This window comes from Poromitra crassiceps (genome assembly GCF_964638095.1).
Source record: "Poromitra crassiceps genome assembly, chromosome: 7".
NCBI lineage: Eukaryota > Metazoa > Chordata > Actinopteri > Beryciformes > Melamphaidae > Poromitra > Poromitra crassiceps.
Window position 1 is genome coordinate 8,264,506 of NC_139628.1, and position 13,724 is coordinate 8,278,229.

Consider the following 13,724-nt stretch of genomic DNA (forward strand, 5'->3'; position numbering starts at 1 on the left):
TCTAGCAAAATAACGTCTAACCATATTCTCTTTCCTGATGTTGTGCCAAAAAGTGATTAGCTGTAGGTTGTGTCGTGGTTCTGTGCTGCTTGCCCACGGTGTAACGGTCCAAAATGGCGGCCGCGCTGTTGTAAAAAAAAGTACCGTGTGTCAACTCTATCAATCCAAATTCTTTGAAACAGATCACACAGCATCGACGTAACTTTCAACTCCAGTAGGTGGCGGTAATGCACAAAAAGCTGTTTGCCGCCATAAAACAATAGAAGAAGACGTAACTTCCGCCTTTACGTTCGGGACAGCATGGCGTTAGCAGAACTCGTTTCAGCTCTCAATAATTTAGCAGACGATTTAGAGAATCATCAAGCATCAGCAACTGATGTTTGTGATAGGGTGAAAACCATCTCAGAGAGGGTGGAAGAACTTTCTGCCTTCACAGGTCTCGACACCTCAGGTGTTCTAATTAAATTGACACAGGTGTTACAGGCTCTCCCAGTGGCAAGGCGAGTAGGAAGACCTACCATTGAGATACCCGCCGAGGCTATAGAGTGGTACCTTTGTCATGGTTTCAAAATTCGAGAAATCGCGGCCCTGTATGGAGTCTGCAAAAATACCATTCTCAATAAAATGCAGCAAAATGGTCTAAGGTAAGAATTCTTCTACCACTCTGTAATGTGTGCTTTGCCTTGTCTAGTGTTGAAGTGATGTAGCCTAGTCCTGAGCTGTTTCTAGGTAGTCTCTTGCCCTGTTGGGACTCTTTCTGCTAGCTATGCTAATAGCTAACAGGAAAAGTCGCAACGGGGCAAGGTGTAGAGGCCATTTACACCTGGCGTTAACATGCGTTTTCTGTCATCAGATTGCAATCATATTGTGTTTTATCACTGGACATGCCAGGTGTAAACACCCCCAAAACGCATTGAAGAAGGATTGCAATCTGATCGGCCAAACCACCTCCGGAGGTGGTCAGGGATGCATTGTGTGTGTACACATTGAACACAAGTGTAAATGCAATGTGTCCTCTCAATCTGGATACAGCAACTTTATGCGGATTGAGAGGACAACCATTTCTGCAATCTGATTGCAATCAGATTGCAGAAAATGCATGTTAACGCCATGTGTAAATGGAATCAGGCTGAAGTGATAAAATACAATCTGATTGCAATCTGATGGCAGAAACCACATGTTAACGCCAGGTGTAAATGGCCTCGTAGTCTCGTACATGAAGCCCGATTTATACTTCGTGGTGCGATGGTATTTGGGCATTCTTATACCTCTGATAGAAACCTCTGTTGTCAGCAAGTTACATAGCCTATTTCAGCAAAACCCTATTGCAACAATGATTTACCTCACTTGTTATGTCTGGGGTCATCTTAACGTCTACTCGTGCTTTTGTGTGCCACCCCAGACGGATCCGCGCGCTATGCCGACCACCCGCAGTGCCGACGGCCCACAATGCCCACAGCCCAACACATTTATCACTCAACTCGTCAAGCGTCCCACGTTCGGTTTAGGGTTATGTGTGGGGTGGGAGAGGTTAGGTTTAGGGTTAATGTCTGGGGTGGTTTAGGCGTGGGGGTGGGAGAGGTTAGGTTTAAGCGTGGGGGGTGGGAGAGGTTATAGGTTTAGGTGTGGGGGCTGGGAGAGGTTAGCTCCAGCCGGTCCACCGACACGCTGCACGGCGCCTCGCTCAGCTAGTTCTGCTTGTGGCATTGCGGCCTGTCGTCACTTAGCGGCACCCCCAGACAGTTTTAAGTTGGTCACCAGAACCAGTGATGTGTGTTTTCAATGAATCTAACATGGTTAACATGGAAGAATCTGGAGCACACGGGTCACTGGTGAGAAGGTTTCTTTAATAGGCTAAGTGCACCAACATTTCGACGCAACGCGTCGCCAGGATGAAGACGCGTTGCGTCGAAATGTTGGTGCACTTAGCCTATTAAAGAAACCTTCTCACTAGTGACCTGTGTGCTCCAGATTCTTCCTTTGTTATGATATCCTCCTGTTCTGAGAAGCACCAACCTCCCTCTTTTGGGGAGCTGAAGCGCAAGAGATTTCCTTCTTCATGGTTAAAATGGAGTTTAAAGTTCAATGGGTTTATAGGAGGGGGGCGTGTCTGATGAAATAAATATCACATATCTAAATATTGAATCAAGCAACTTAAAACCTGCCAGGGGTGCACACAAAAGCCCAAGTATGTTGTTAAATTGACCCCAGAAGTGTTTTAACGTGAAATACCCCTTTAATATGGACCTTGTTTTCTCCTCTGTTAGTGTGTCAGCCATGTATTCAAATGTCACAGATGCGCAGCTGGATACTCTGGTGCTGGAGATCCACAGAGCGCACCCACAGTGTGGATACCGCATGATGAGAGCGTATCTTCGCACAAGAGGTCATCTCATGCAAAGTAGGTTACTTGTTAAAGCATCAGTCCTCCCATATAGAGACACTGCATGTAATAGGCCACGCCCATCACGGGGGAAGAGCGCCGTTCATTTCCACACACCAGCGTAATTTTCCTTGAATTAAACATAGCTAAAAGCTGTTGTGTGGTGGGCTGCGCAGAAAACAAATGTAAAAAATCGACAGTTAAAGTTTTTTTGTACTCCTGAGCAAAACAAGGAAGCCATTGAGAATTGGTGAGAAGAAAAATGTGGATCTAGCTGTCAAGAAGTAAGTTGGAGTGTTCATCTTCCGTATATACGATCTTTTGATGCAACACGCAACCATGCACGTGACATAGGAGAACGCCAGGATTGGACAGGAGTTTGTGTTTTCCCCCGTCTTGGGCGTGGTTTCTGAATGATGACGCGTTACGCAGTGTCTCTATGATTGTATCCCATTAAATATTCCACCATTTCAAGATAATTATTTAATCTAAATAATTAATAGATTAATCACAAGTGTTATTATTATTATCCATTCATAGCCTATCGCATATCCTGTCATACAATTCAATTACATCTCTTTCCCTTTACCATGTCAAGTTGCAAGAGTGCGCAAATCACTCCAAAGAGTGGACCCAGAGGGCACAGAATTTCGAGCTCTGGCCAACCGGACACTATATCGCCGGCAATATAATGTTGCAGCACCAAATTTCATGTGGCATATAGACGGAAATCACAAATTAATCCGGTAGGTAACCCCTAAACCCTTGTGTGGCCTTGCCTGCCCTGTAGGTGTGCGCACAATGTCTCCCTCTGTCTCTCTCCCGCTCCCTCTCTCTCCCTCCCTCTCCCTCAGTCTCTCTTGTGAGCCTCAGACTGATTACATCATCACTGATGATGTGTGTGTGTGTGTGTGTGTGTGTGTGTGTGCATGTCTGTCTCTTGTGTCTGTGTGTGTGTGTGTGTGTGCGCGCACGAGTGTGTGTATATGTGCATCACTGATGATGTCACAATGCCTCTGACATCACTGATGTCATCACTGATAAACTGATGTCACAATTTATGACATCATCACTGTGAATTTATGACATCACTGATGATGTCATCAGTGGGACAGAGACACAGAGCCCCAGCTCCCACTGATGTTGCGGACTTTGTGGTCCTGTTAGCTTATGTGGACTTTTTACTGCAGAATAACTGTTACTGTTCCAGTGAACTGCACCTTATGTACATTTTTGCATAGGAAGCTATTTTTGCTTTTGCTAACCTCATGTACAGTACATACCTGCTACTATGCTATGTATATATCTCTTGATTAGCTGACCTGTCTATCTCTACTCTCCTACTCTACTCTAGTCTAGCCCCAGCTGTGCGGTGTAGATTTTTAAAACTGCAACAGTTTGTTTGGCACAACTCATACTAGTTAACTGCTGCGGTTCCGAGTGTTTTGCAGTGATTTGTTGTTGTGACGTCACGCTGATTCCTCGTATAGTCATTTCTGTAATGTTATACTTGTAATGTTAATGTCCATGTGTAATGATCAAAGGTATGGTTACACATGGACATGCCTTATTTTTTTAACTTTTTCTCTTTAATGTTTGTTGATGTTGCACATGGTCATGCCTTATTTTTGCATATTTGTCTTTAATGTTCTATCAATGTTACTACTGCTGCTATAGTATAAAATACAAGGTAACCTGCTATTGCTGCTATAGTATACTCGATTCCTAGGCTCACCGGCTGCGCGGCCTCGCCCATCCTTCAGCTCGCATTCGTAGCTCGGCTGCTGCGCGGCGGCTGTGTGGCCAATGAGACCAGCATCACTGATGATGTCAGATTTATGACATCACTGATGATGTCACAGTGGGATTTATGACATCACTGGTTTGATTTGATTTATTCTGATCCCCATTAGCCTATGCAAAGCATTAAGCTACTCTTCCTGGGGTCCACATAGAACATTAAACATACATTTACAAACAAGACAATCAAATAAGCAAAAATAATACAACACAAAATAAAATAGAGACCAACACAAAAGAGGCTACTGTTCTTACATAAGTTACATAAATTACCAGCCAGAAAGAAGCTATTGGTTTGCATTTAAGAAGTAGCATCTCAGTCTAATTTACATGAATGACCAACCTGACAAGAATACTGGGATTTATGACATCACAGTGGGAGAGACAGAGAAACGGATAGAGCCCTAGCTCCCATTTATATACTGACTGATACCCAAGGTTTCCGCACATAATGGTTATGCCCTATTTGCACATTTATATATATTTCTTTCCTCTCTCCCTTTATTGTGTTACGCTGATGTTGTTGTACAGTATTTTTTGAGAACATTACATCATTTGGCAGATGCTTTTATCCAAAGCGACTTACATTAACACATTTTTGTCAGCAATAGAGCAATCAACTATGCAACACAGTCTATGACACCTACAACCTCTGAAGGAACAGTGGTACAAGTTTAGTTTAGTTTATTTTTTTAAGAAAGAGAAAGAAGTTACCGTAGATCAAGAAGGGCCCAGATGGAGCCTGAAAAGGTGTGTCTTTAGTCCCCACATACCCCACATTGCATTTAGCTGCTTTTACGTGTATGAGTAGTGACAAATAAACATTGATTTATTTTTATTCATTCTTAGAAGTTATTTTTCTTTTCTTCTTTTTTGTAGAATCGAGCGTCTCTGGCGAGATGTATACATACAAGTCTTGGACCTGTTCCACTCACTCTTCCATGCGATGGAAGCATCGGGGATGTTGGTGCCAGACAATGAAATCCATCTGTATGCTCTACACTGGGTGTTCCTGCCTTTGCTTCAGAGTCACCTTGGCAGGTTCCAAGAAGCCTGGAACTTCCACAGTCTGAGAACTGCAAATAACCAGTCACCCTACCAGCTGTGGCTACGGAATGGAGATTCTGCTGGAGATCCCCAGGCAGTAAGTAGGATCAAACTAAAGCTAGCCCCAGATGTAGTGGTTGCCTACATTATTTTGGATGTAAACAGGCTGATGATGCTAAAGTGTGTCATGGTGGCTACATGGCTCCAGTGTGTTTGTTAACAGGAAGCAACTACATGCATTCAGTTGTAGGGTAATATGCAATAATTAATTCTGACATTTTGTTAGGTTGATGCACTTTATGGTGCAACCATTGATGGTCCAGAGCTGGTGGACAGGGATGATGGAGTCCAAATCCCTGAAATCCAGTTACCCCATGACCTGACCCCAGAGGAGCTTGCAAGACTGCCCAGCCGAGATGTTCCCCTGAGCGAAGCACTTACTGTTTACAGTTCAACAGTAGAGGAGCTGGAAAACATGTTTTCGTAAAATGTAATAAACACTTGAAACCAAAATAATTCTTAATCCTTTTATTGCTTAAATATAAGTTCAGCAGTCATTTTGATGTAAATGTTCAGTTTAATTTAACCTGCTTGAGTGCAAGATATGAATGACAACTACAGGGGAAGTCCTAGAAATGCACTGGATGTACATGTGTGCTTTATGTTGGCAGAGAGGAGAAGACGGGAGGACAAAATACCATGTGCCATTTTTTATGTTTGGGTTAATCAGTGTGTGAGTGTGCCATAGTAACATTTATGCACAGTTCCCATTTCAGCACATTGTTTTCAATGTCATTCCTTCATTTACAAAGGGTTCCAATGTCAAAATGGGACAATGTGTAACAAAGGGGACTTGGTATGTGGATGAGAGGGAAAGTCACCCCCCCCCCTGCAAAAAAACATATCTTGCACACATTGCTACTGTGCCATTGTTTGAGCTGCTCCATGTCAGTTGTTGCATGCAGCAGGGCTGAGACCATGGCGATGAAGACAAGTCATGCAGATACTGGGGACTGCTGGGCCATTTCTGCTTGGTGAAGTCCACACCTGAAGGAAAATGAACACATGTACCCACAATCCCAGTTAAACAGAGTACTGACATAATCATATCAGGATATAATGGTAACTGGTTATTGTGAAATTATTCTAGAGTAGACAAAGTGGCCATAGATGAGAGGTGATGGGAGGATTAAGAGGTTAGGGAAGTGACAGCTGACCTACAGTATCTGTGCAGCCTAGGTCCAGTCCATCTTCTCCCTGGCTGTGTGATTGAGGTCTGACAGCAACATCCTCCATGGCTGTGGTCACAATTGATGAAATGCTGACTCCATCATTGTGTCATTAAGCTGTAAACAAGAGGGAGAGAAATGTGTCAGTCATTTTGAACTGAAAAGTTACATGAATCAAGACAACCAACACAATTAAAATACAGGCAGAGCCAGGCAGGGTCTTTGTAGCTAAATAAGCTGCCACACACTTCTAGTGGCTATGTGATTATTGAGAATTATCGTTTCTATGAGCAACATAGCCTACTTTGTTATTGTGTTTTTAAGACTATGCTGCATATTCTGCCTTCAACGTTATGACAATGCATGTATTATTAGTTTTAATAAACCTTATTTAACCAGTCTTGTTGAGATGAATAGGCTATGTCTTTTTCAAGGGAGCCATGGAGGGAAATGTGTGGAACAGGGGCTTACAATAAAGTTTTTGTCAAGATAACGTGTTAGGTTTTGGTAGACTATGTCGATCTGTCTGTGTAAGAGAGGGATCTACTGGACACTGACAGCTAAATAGCTGTAACCACAGATTGTAACCCCTTCTCTCTAGTTTATCATAGGACTTGTTCAACGCTCATTAACGTTACTTATCATGGCCTAACGTTAGCCAGTTATCCAGTTAGCCAGTTATCAGCCAGTTAGGGAGACTAGCCTTCAGGTGTAACTAGCTAGTAACGTTCACTTACTAGCTTACTAGCACCCATGTCCTGCAGACCAAGATCGCTTTATGACACTTATATTCTTCTCTCCTGACTAGATCCTTGTTTGTGTTGTCTCGTTATAGCTTGGTTAATGCCGTTTACAATCTGGTTAAACAAGGCTAGTTTACCGGTAATGCTGGATGTCTCAGTAACGTTAAACACTGCAACTTAACGTTACCTGTTAGTGTTCGTTGATGTCAGCTGACTCCCGCTGACGATCCCTCCAACATTGCATCTCTTATCTCATTCAAGTCTACATTCACTTCATTAATCGACGATAAAACTTTTATCAGCCACTAAAAACTTGTGATACAGGTAATTTGCTGGCATTTAAACATGGTGGAGTGGGTCAGGGTCTTGCAGACAGACCAAAGTAGCCGAGAGCAGCCGAGAGCAGAGGAGTACCCAATCAGCGAATAGGTCCGACCCTATGGTCCCGCCCCGTTTGGGTTGATTGACAGATGGCGCTGTATTGGTCCAATAATTAAATACACAATGAAATAAATAAAAACGCCAATGAAATAAATAAAAAACGCAATGAAATAAATAAAAGCTCAATTAAATAAATAAAAACCCTAATGAAATAAATAAACACACAATTAAATAAATAAAAACCCTAATGAAATAAATAAATACACAATTAAATAAATAAATACATTTATTTATTTCATTTTGTTTTTTAATTTCATTGCGTTTATTATTTATTTCATTGTGTTTTTTATTTATTTAATTATGTATTTATGATTTAATTTTTGGACCAATGTACTTGAGAAGTCATCATGAAATAGATAAAAGTGGTCATGAAAAGTCATCAATAAATAAATAAAAGAGGCAATGAAAAGTCACAATGAAATCAAAAACACAATGAAATAAATAAATGTATATATTTATTTAATTGGGTTTTTATTTATTTCATTGTGTTTTTGATTTATTTCATTGCCTGTTTTATTTATATCATGGAGTTATTTATTTATATCATTGTGGTATTTCATATATCATTGTGGTATTTCATATATAATTGTTGGGCCGATACGCTTCCATACAAAATCCCCCATATTTTTACAGGAGATGCATCAGGCGTCCCACCGTCAAAAAACGCAATTCAATGGCAGCCTACGTTACTATTTGAATTGACGTCTTTAGACGTCAATGGCAGCCAATGAGTTAACGAGTGCACCCGACCTATCCTCCCTGCCCCATGCTCCCTGCTCAGCGGACTAGCAGAGGGAGGGAGGGAGGTCTACCCTGTGAGTGTGTGCTGGGGAGAGGCAGGCAGTGAAATTTATTACAGTGAAACTAATTTACTTCTTAAAACTTTCAAGTAGGACTCGGTTCCCTTCGTTCATAGCAAAGAGCCGTTCAATAGATTCGGATCGTTCGCGAACGTCACATCACTACTTCTCAGTGACTTCTCTTCGCCACTAAGCAATTGGGGGCGCTGGACATAAAGATGGGTCGGGGTTTGCGTAGATTATTTGCGTAAATTTTCTTCTTTACTTTTGAACAAAACTTTTTTTTTTACATCACTACCTCTGTGTGGGATACCTTTGCAACATGATACGGTCATGTCATGTGTACGGTACGGGGCACGGTGGCTCAGTGGTAGAGCTGTCGCCACACAGTCAGAAGGTCCTGAGTTTGATTCTCGCCTGTGACACTGTGGTTGTGTATCTCGTCATAAGGGCCTTTCTCTCTGTGTGGAGTTTGCATGTTCTCCCTGTGCTCCCCCAGGGGGTTCCTCAGTATATAACCCCCCCACTAAAAACATGCAGAAGATCAGATCGTCATCGTCATCCGACCAGTGACGACAACATCCGAAGTTGGTCCCCGGGCGCTGTACGAGAAAGCGACCACTGCTCCTGGCCTGCCCCCCGGAGGAAAGGATATGCCTGGATGGGTTAAATGCAGAGGACACTTTTCACCGTGTTGTGGCCGCATGCATGTAAAAGATGGGCTTGTCCGTTACGAGAGTTTTTTGTATTATAATATTGCACCTGAAACATCATGTAGCCTATTAATCAAGGCCTATTCACTTCATTCAGCGGTGTGCCTCTCCCCCCCTTCTCTCGCTGCCAAATGCTCACAGACAGGCTGTCCTTACTGATTTCTGCCAGTAAAAATTATCTCTGTCTACACTCACTAATTATGTGTGTCAATTAGGCTATGTTCTTATCACCATTCAATCAAAGAGTATAAAACTTGAAGTGTGAATGTACATTTTTGGCACCTCACTCACATCGCATCCGACACCTGTGACATGTTTTTTTCGATAGCCTATTGTAGATTGACATGATTATTTTGAATATAAAGCAGCATCTCCTTATACTGTAAGTCCGAGAAGACAGGAAAGGTAGGACAAAGGAATATAGCCTATTAATGGTTTGTTTCTCTTGTGCCTCTTATTGGGCCTATATATATATATCATAAGCATTTTATCTTTTAATATTTCGTTTTATTGTAGATCATAATTACGGCCTACAACTTTCACCTAATGATTTTCACTTTGATATGCCATGGCATATCAGCATGTGTTGTCTATTTGGCTGATTTTAAGAATGACTTTAAATCTGTTCATGCAAATGAACTATTCATATAGAAATAAATAAATATCGTAAATGACCATTAACAGCCACATGGTCATGACCACATGGATTGGAATAATTAATCACGGAGATTGTGTTGGCTGCCTGGTAGACTATGATTGTTCCAACATTCTAAACATTTCCAATGACTTGAGGAAAAACAGACTTTATTGATACAGGAGCGATCATTCAAAATAAAAATTACAATGAAATACAGGCCCATTAAGATAGGTTAGGCCTACTTTTCCAAACGCATTCACTGCAAGTTACCAACCATTATCTCCGCTTCTCACAATAAAGGGAGACCGCGCACTTCAATTGGACTGCGGCCTGTCAGGCATTTCGGCTTTGGAAATAATTTGTGTGGGATAAGGTGCGTATATGTGCACTTCTCAGTCTTCACCACTAAGCAACTGTGGACTTAAAGATGGGTCAGGGTTTGCGTAGATTATTTGCGTAAGTTGTATTGTTTACTTTTAAACTGTTTTGTTGTTTTGTTTTTTACATCTATACGTCTGTGTGGGATACCTTTTACAAGACGATACTGGGTGGTGAAACACGGATTGGATTGAGTAGATAGTCACTAGACAGGTTAGTCATGGTTTTAGTAGGGATTCTACGCCAGGATTGATAGATGAGGACTGTTAGAACCTCCGGGGAACATTGGGCCCTGGGAACATTGGTACGCTCCGCATGGGCATCTGGTTAGGATGCAGGGAATGATTAAGGTCTGGGAAACTTCTTTACATGATGAATAGGGATGGGTACTGTTCACATTTGAACCGATACCGGTACGATACCGGTACCTGGAATTCGCTACGGTACCATTTTCGGTACTTTACACACTCTAATAACAAAAAAATTACAGTTGTAAAAAGTCCAAACTTCTCAATTTCAACATTGTTCTTTATTTAGCACATTATTTATTTAGCACCAGACAAAATAAAACTCCTCCCTACAATACCTCCCTACCTCTCCCCTCCCAAACCAAGAGTTGTAGCAGCAAGGTTAGTTTAGTGGGGTTGGGGAAATGGGGGGAATAATACTTGATGTCCAACACAGCTTCCAGCAGGGCCTGGGCCCGGTTGCACAAAGCACCTTAAGTTAAGATTTTCCTTAAAGTCGGAGTTAAGGTTTCCTTAAAATAAAGTCTGTTACACAAAACAACCTTAAGTCTTCTCCTCAAGGTCTCCTTAACATTTTTGCTCAAGTATTTAAGGTTTGCTCCTTATCTTGCTCTTAATACTTAAGAAGCTCCTTAACTGTTGCACAAAAGACCTTAGCAACCAAAGTAAGGGAAAAAAACTAAGGTACCTCTGGCTCTACCTTAACCGCAACATGGCTGAGTTTATGGCGATACATGAAGAAAATGAATGCATCCCGAGAAGAGTGTTCCGAGACCGGGAGAACCCAATGGATACACTTAATGATGAGCAGTTGATTTTACATTATAGATTTGACCGTCAGTCCATTTATAATTTATCCGAGCGTCTCGAATTGGACCACCCACAGCTGTGCTCTCCCAGCTCCCCTGCAAGTAATGATTGCTCTGCGGTTTTATGCCACGGGCTCCTTTCAGTCCGTCATCGGCGAGATAGTCCATGTGCACAGGTCAACAGTGTGCCGTGTTATTCACCGTGTTTCACGTGCCCTTACCCGTCTGCTGAACACCGTAGTGAAGTTCCCATCAAAGCAGGAGGAGGATGAGATAGCGGCGCACTTCTTCAATGTTGCCGGCTTCCCAAAAGTGTGTGGAGTGATAGACGGCACTCACGTTCGGATTCAAGCGCCCGTACAATATGAAGACCAATTTGTGAACAGAAAAAATCAACACTCAATCGATGTCCAGTTAGTTTGCAATCATGAAAACATAATAACCAACGTTGTCGCACAATGGCCTGGCAGTACACATGATGCTCGGATACTGGATGAGAGCAGCCTGGCAAGGGAGTTTGAGGAGGGGAGGCACAAAGCCATCCTTCTGGGTGACAGTGGATATCCATGTCGTTCATGGCTAATGACACCATTCAGAAATCCTGCCAACAGATCCCAGGCAAGTGGTCTATAGTCTATCCAAGTTGTAGTAGGCTATAGCCTACATTGCTGTATAGAGCGAAAACAGGGGGTTTGGTGAAGATCCCGCTGTAAAAAAGTTCAGCCTGTCTGCCAACACGGTTTTCTCTAGTCTAGCCTATCACATTGCTTGACCTTAATTTATAGGCTAGTGTGTGTGTGTGTGTGTGTGTGTGTGTGTGTGTGAGATATTGGAGTAGGCCTATATAGTGATATGGTAATTTATTTAGCCTGCATGTAGCCTAATATAGACTACATATAAATAGGCATACTTTTTTAATTGATAATAATTTATAGTACCATCATGCGGCCCCCTCCCTCTGTCTCCCCACACAACAGGAGAACTACAACTCCAGTCTTTGCAAGACAAGGGCGATCATCGAGCGAGTCAACGGCCAGTTGAAACGCCGCTTTCACTGCCTGCATGGCGAGCTGCGTGTGGAGCCGGGCAGAGCATGCAAGATCATTCTTGCTTGTGTGGTGCTATTCAATCTGTCCAAGGACTTCTTCGCTGACGAGGATGGTCAAGATGAGACCCCTGAAGAGGCCGACGAGGAGGATGGAGAGGAAGGAGCTGAGAACAATGGTTACAATATGCGAGACACCATAGTGAACAATTTCTTCAGTTAAAATAAATTGCTATAAAGAAAGAATGTCTGACTCCAAGAATGAATGCAATAAATAATACATTTATTTGTGATTGAAACATAATGCCCGGACAGTAATAAATCACTGATTCTTGAGAGTTGGGACAAAACAGGTTTTAAAAATCTTTTTTTTTTAATGCACACTATATTCATTAAAGTTATATATTTCTGTAGAGAAAAGTCTTAGCTATTTAACCATGTAAAGGAACAGGTTCTAAATAAAAACGTTTTAACAAATAAACATGTTTCCCTTTAGAACTTGATTTGTGTCAACTCCGTCAGACACACTAGAAAGTATACAATTTTAATTCTCCCAGTCCAACAAGAATCTAAAGTTCTGAAGTATATTGTAATAATGTTTAGTTACTCTGATATGTAATAAAATAAAGTAATGTAAACTTAAGTTGTGATTTCATAGTAATCTGAAAACCCAGATTTTAAAAAATCTGCATTTTTCAAACTTTTTTTTAATTTTAATATAATAAAAACAATTTACTTAAATAAATAAGACATAAGAGGATGTAGATCAGATGCTCCTTTATTACATAAACAACATAAACTGAAGAAAGAATACACTTTTTTTTCAAAAATTCACCAAAACATACATCTGACGGTGTTGACAAATAACTGATGGTGTTGACGACAAACTGACGGTGTTGACAAACATGTGTGTGCATTACTGATTAATGAACAAATGGGTTTTTAAACAGATGGAGGTGACAATAGATGAAGAACCTATATTAACTTATATTATTATTAATATAATAAACATACTGTAAATTACACCGTTTCCAATTATTATAAATGTAAAAAAAAAACAGCAGTAGCGAGCACACTCCAAAATAAAGTAAATCAAGGTGCAGGGCCAAGGTAGAAACGTGAAATGGAGAAAAGGCCAGCACTCTAGAATGTCCTTTATGCGTTTAATAGGTTTAGTACAGCACAGCAAACAACGTACGGGTTTCAGCAGGTAGCCTTCATCAGCGCTGATGAAGGCTACCTGCTGAAACGCGTACGTTGTTTGCTGTGCTGTACTAAACCTATTAAACGCATAAAGGACATTCTAGAGTGCTGGCCTTTTCTCCATTTTACAACTAGATGTATTATAAATGACACCGTTTCCAACTATCAAAAGAACAATGATGGACAACAGGGGCTCTTCTCCTCCTCTCCTTTCCCTCCTCTCCCCCTGTGTTCATCTACCTCTCCAC

At 41.6% G+C, this 13,724-nt stretch overlaps 2 long non-coding RNA genes across 3 annotated transcripts; one reads left to right on the forward strand and one right to left on the reverse strand.

The window, feature by feature from the left end:
- Window positions 1-299: 299 nt before the first annotated feature.
- On the forward strand, window positions 300-3,123 carry LOC310780197. Its single transcript, XR_014552912.1, has 3 exons — window positions 300-644; window positions 2,268-2,401; window positions 2,982-3,123. It is a non-coding gene; the product is annotated as an uncharacterized lncRNA (long non-coding RNA).
- A 2,620-nt stretch (window positions 3,124-5,743) lies between these two features.
- LOC310779328 lies at window positions 5,744-7,525 on the reverse strand. 2 transcript variants are annotated; one of them, XR_014552832.1, is made up of 3 exons: window positions 7,390-7,525; window positions 6,452-6,576; window positions 5,744-6,277 (listed from the first exon to the last, which is right to left on the reverse strand). It is a non-coding gene; the product is annotated as an uncharacterized lncRNA (long non-coding RNA). The 2 variants fall into 2 exon arrangements; XR_014552833.1 differs by having other exon boundaries at window positions 6,448-6,576.
- Window positions 7,526-13,724: the final 6,199 nt, after the last annotated feature.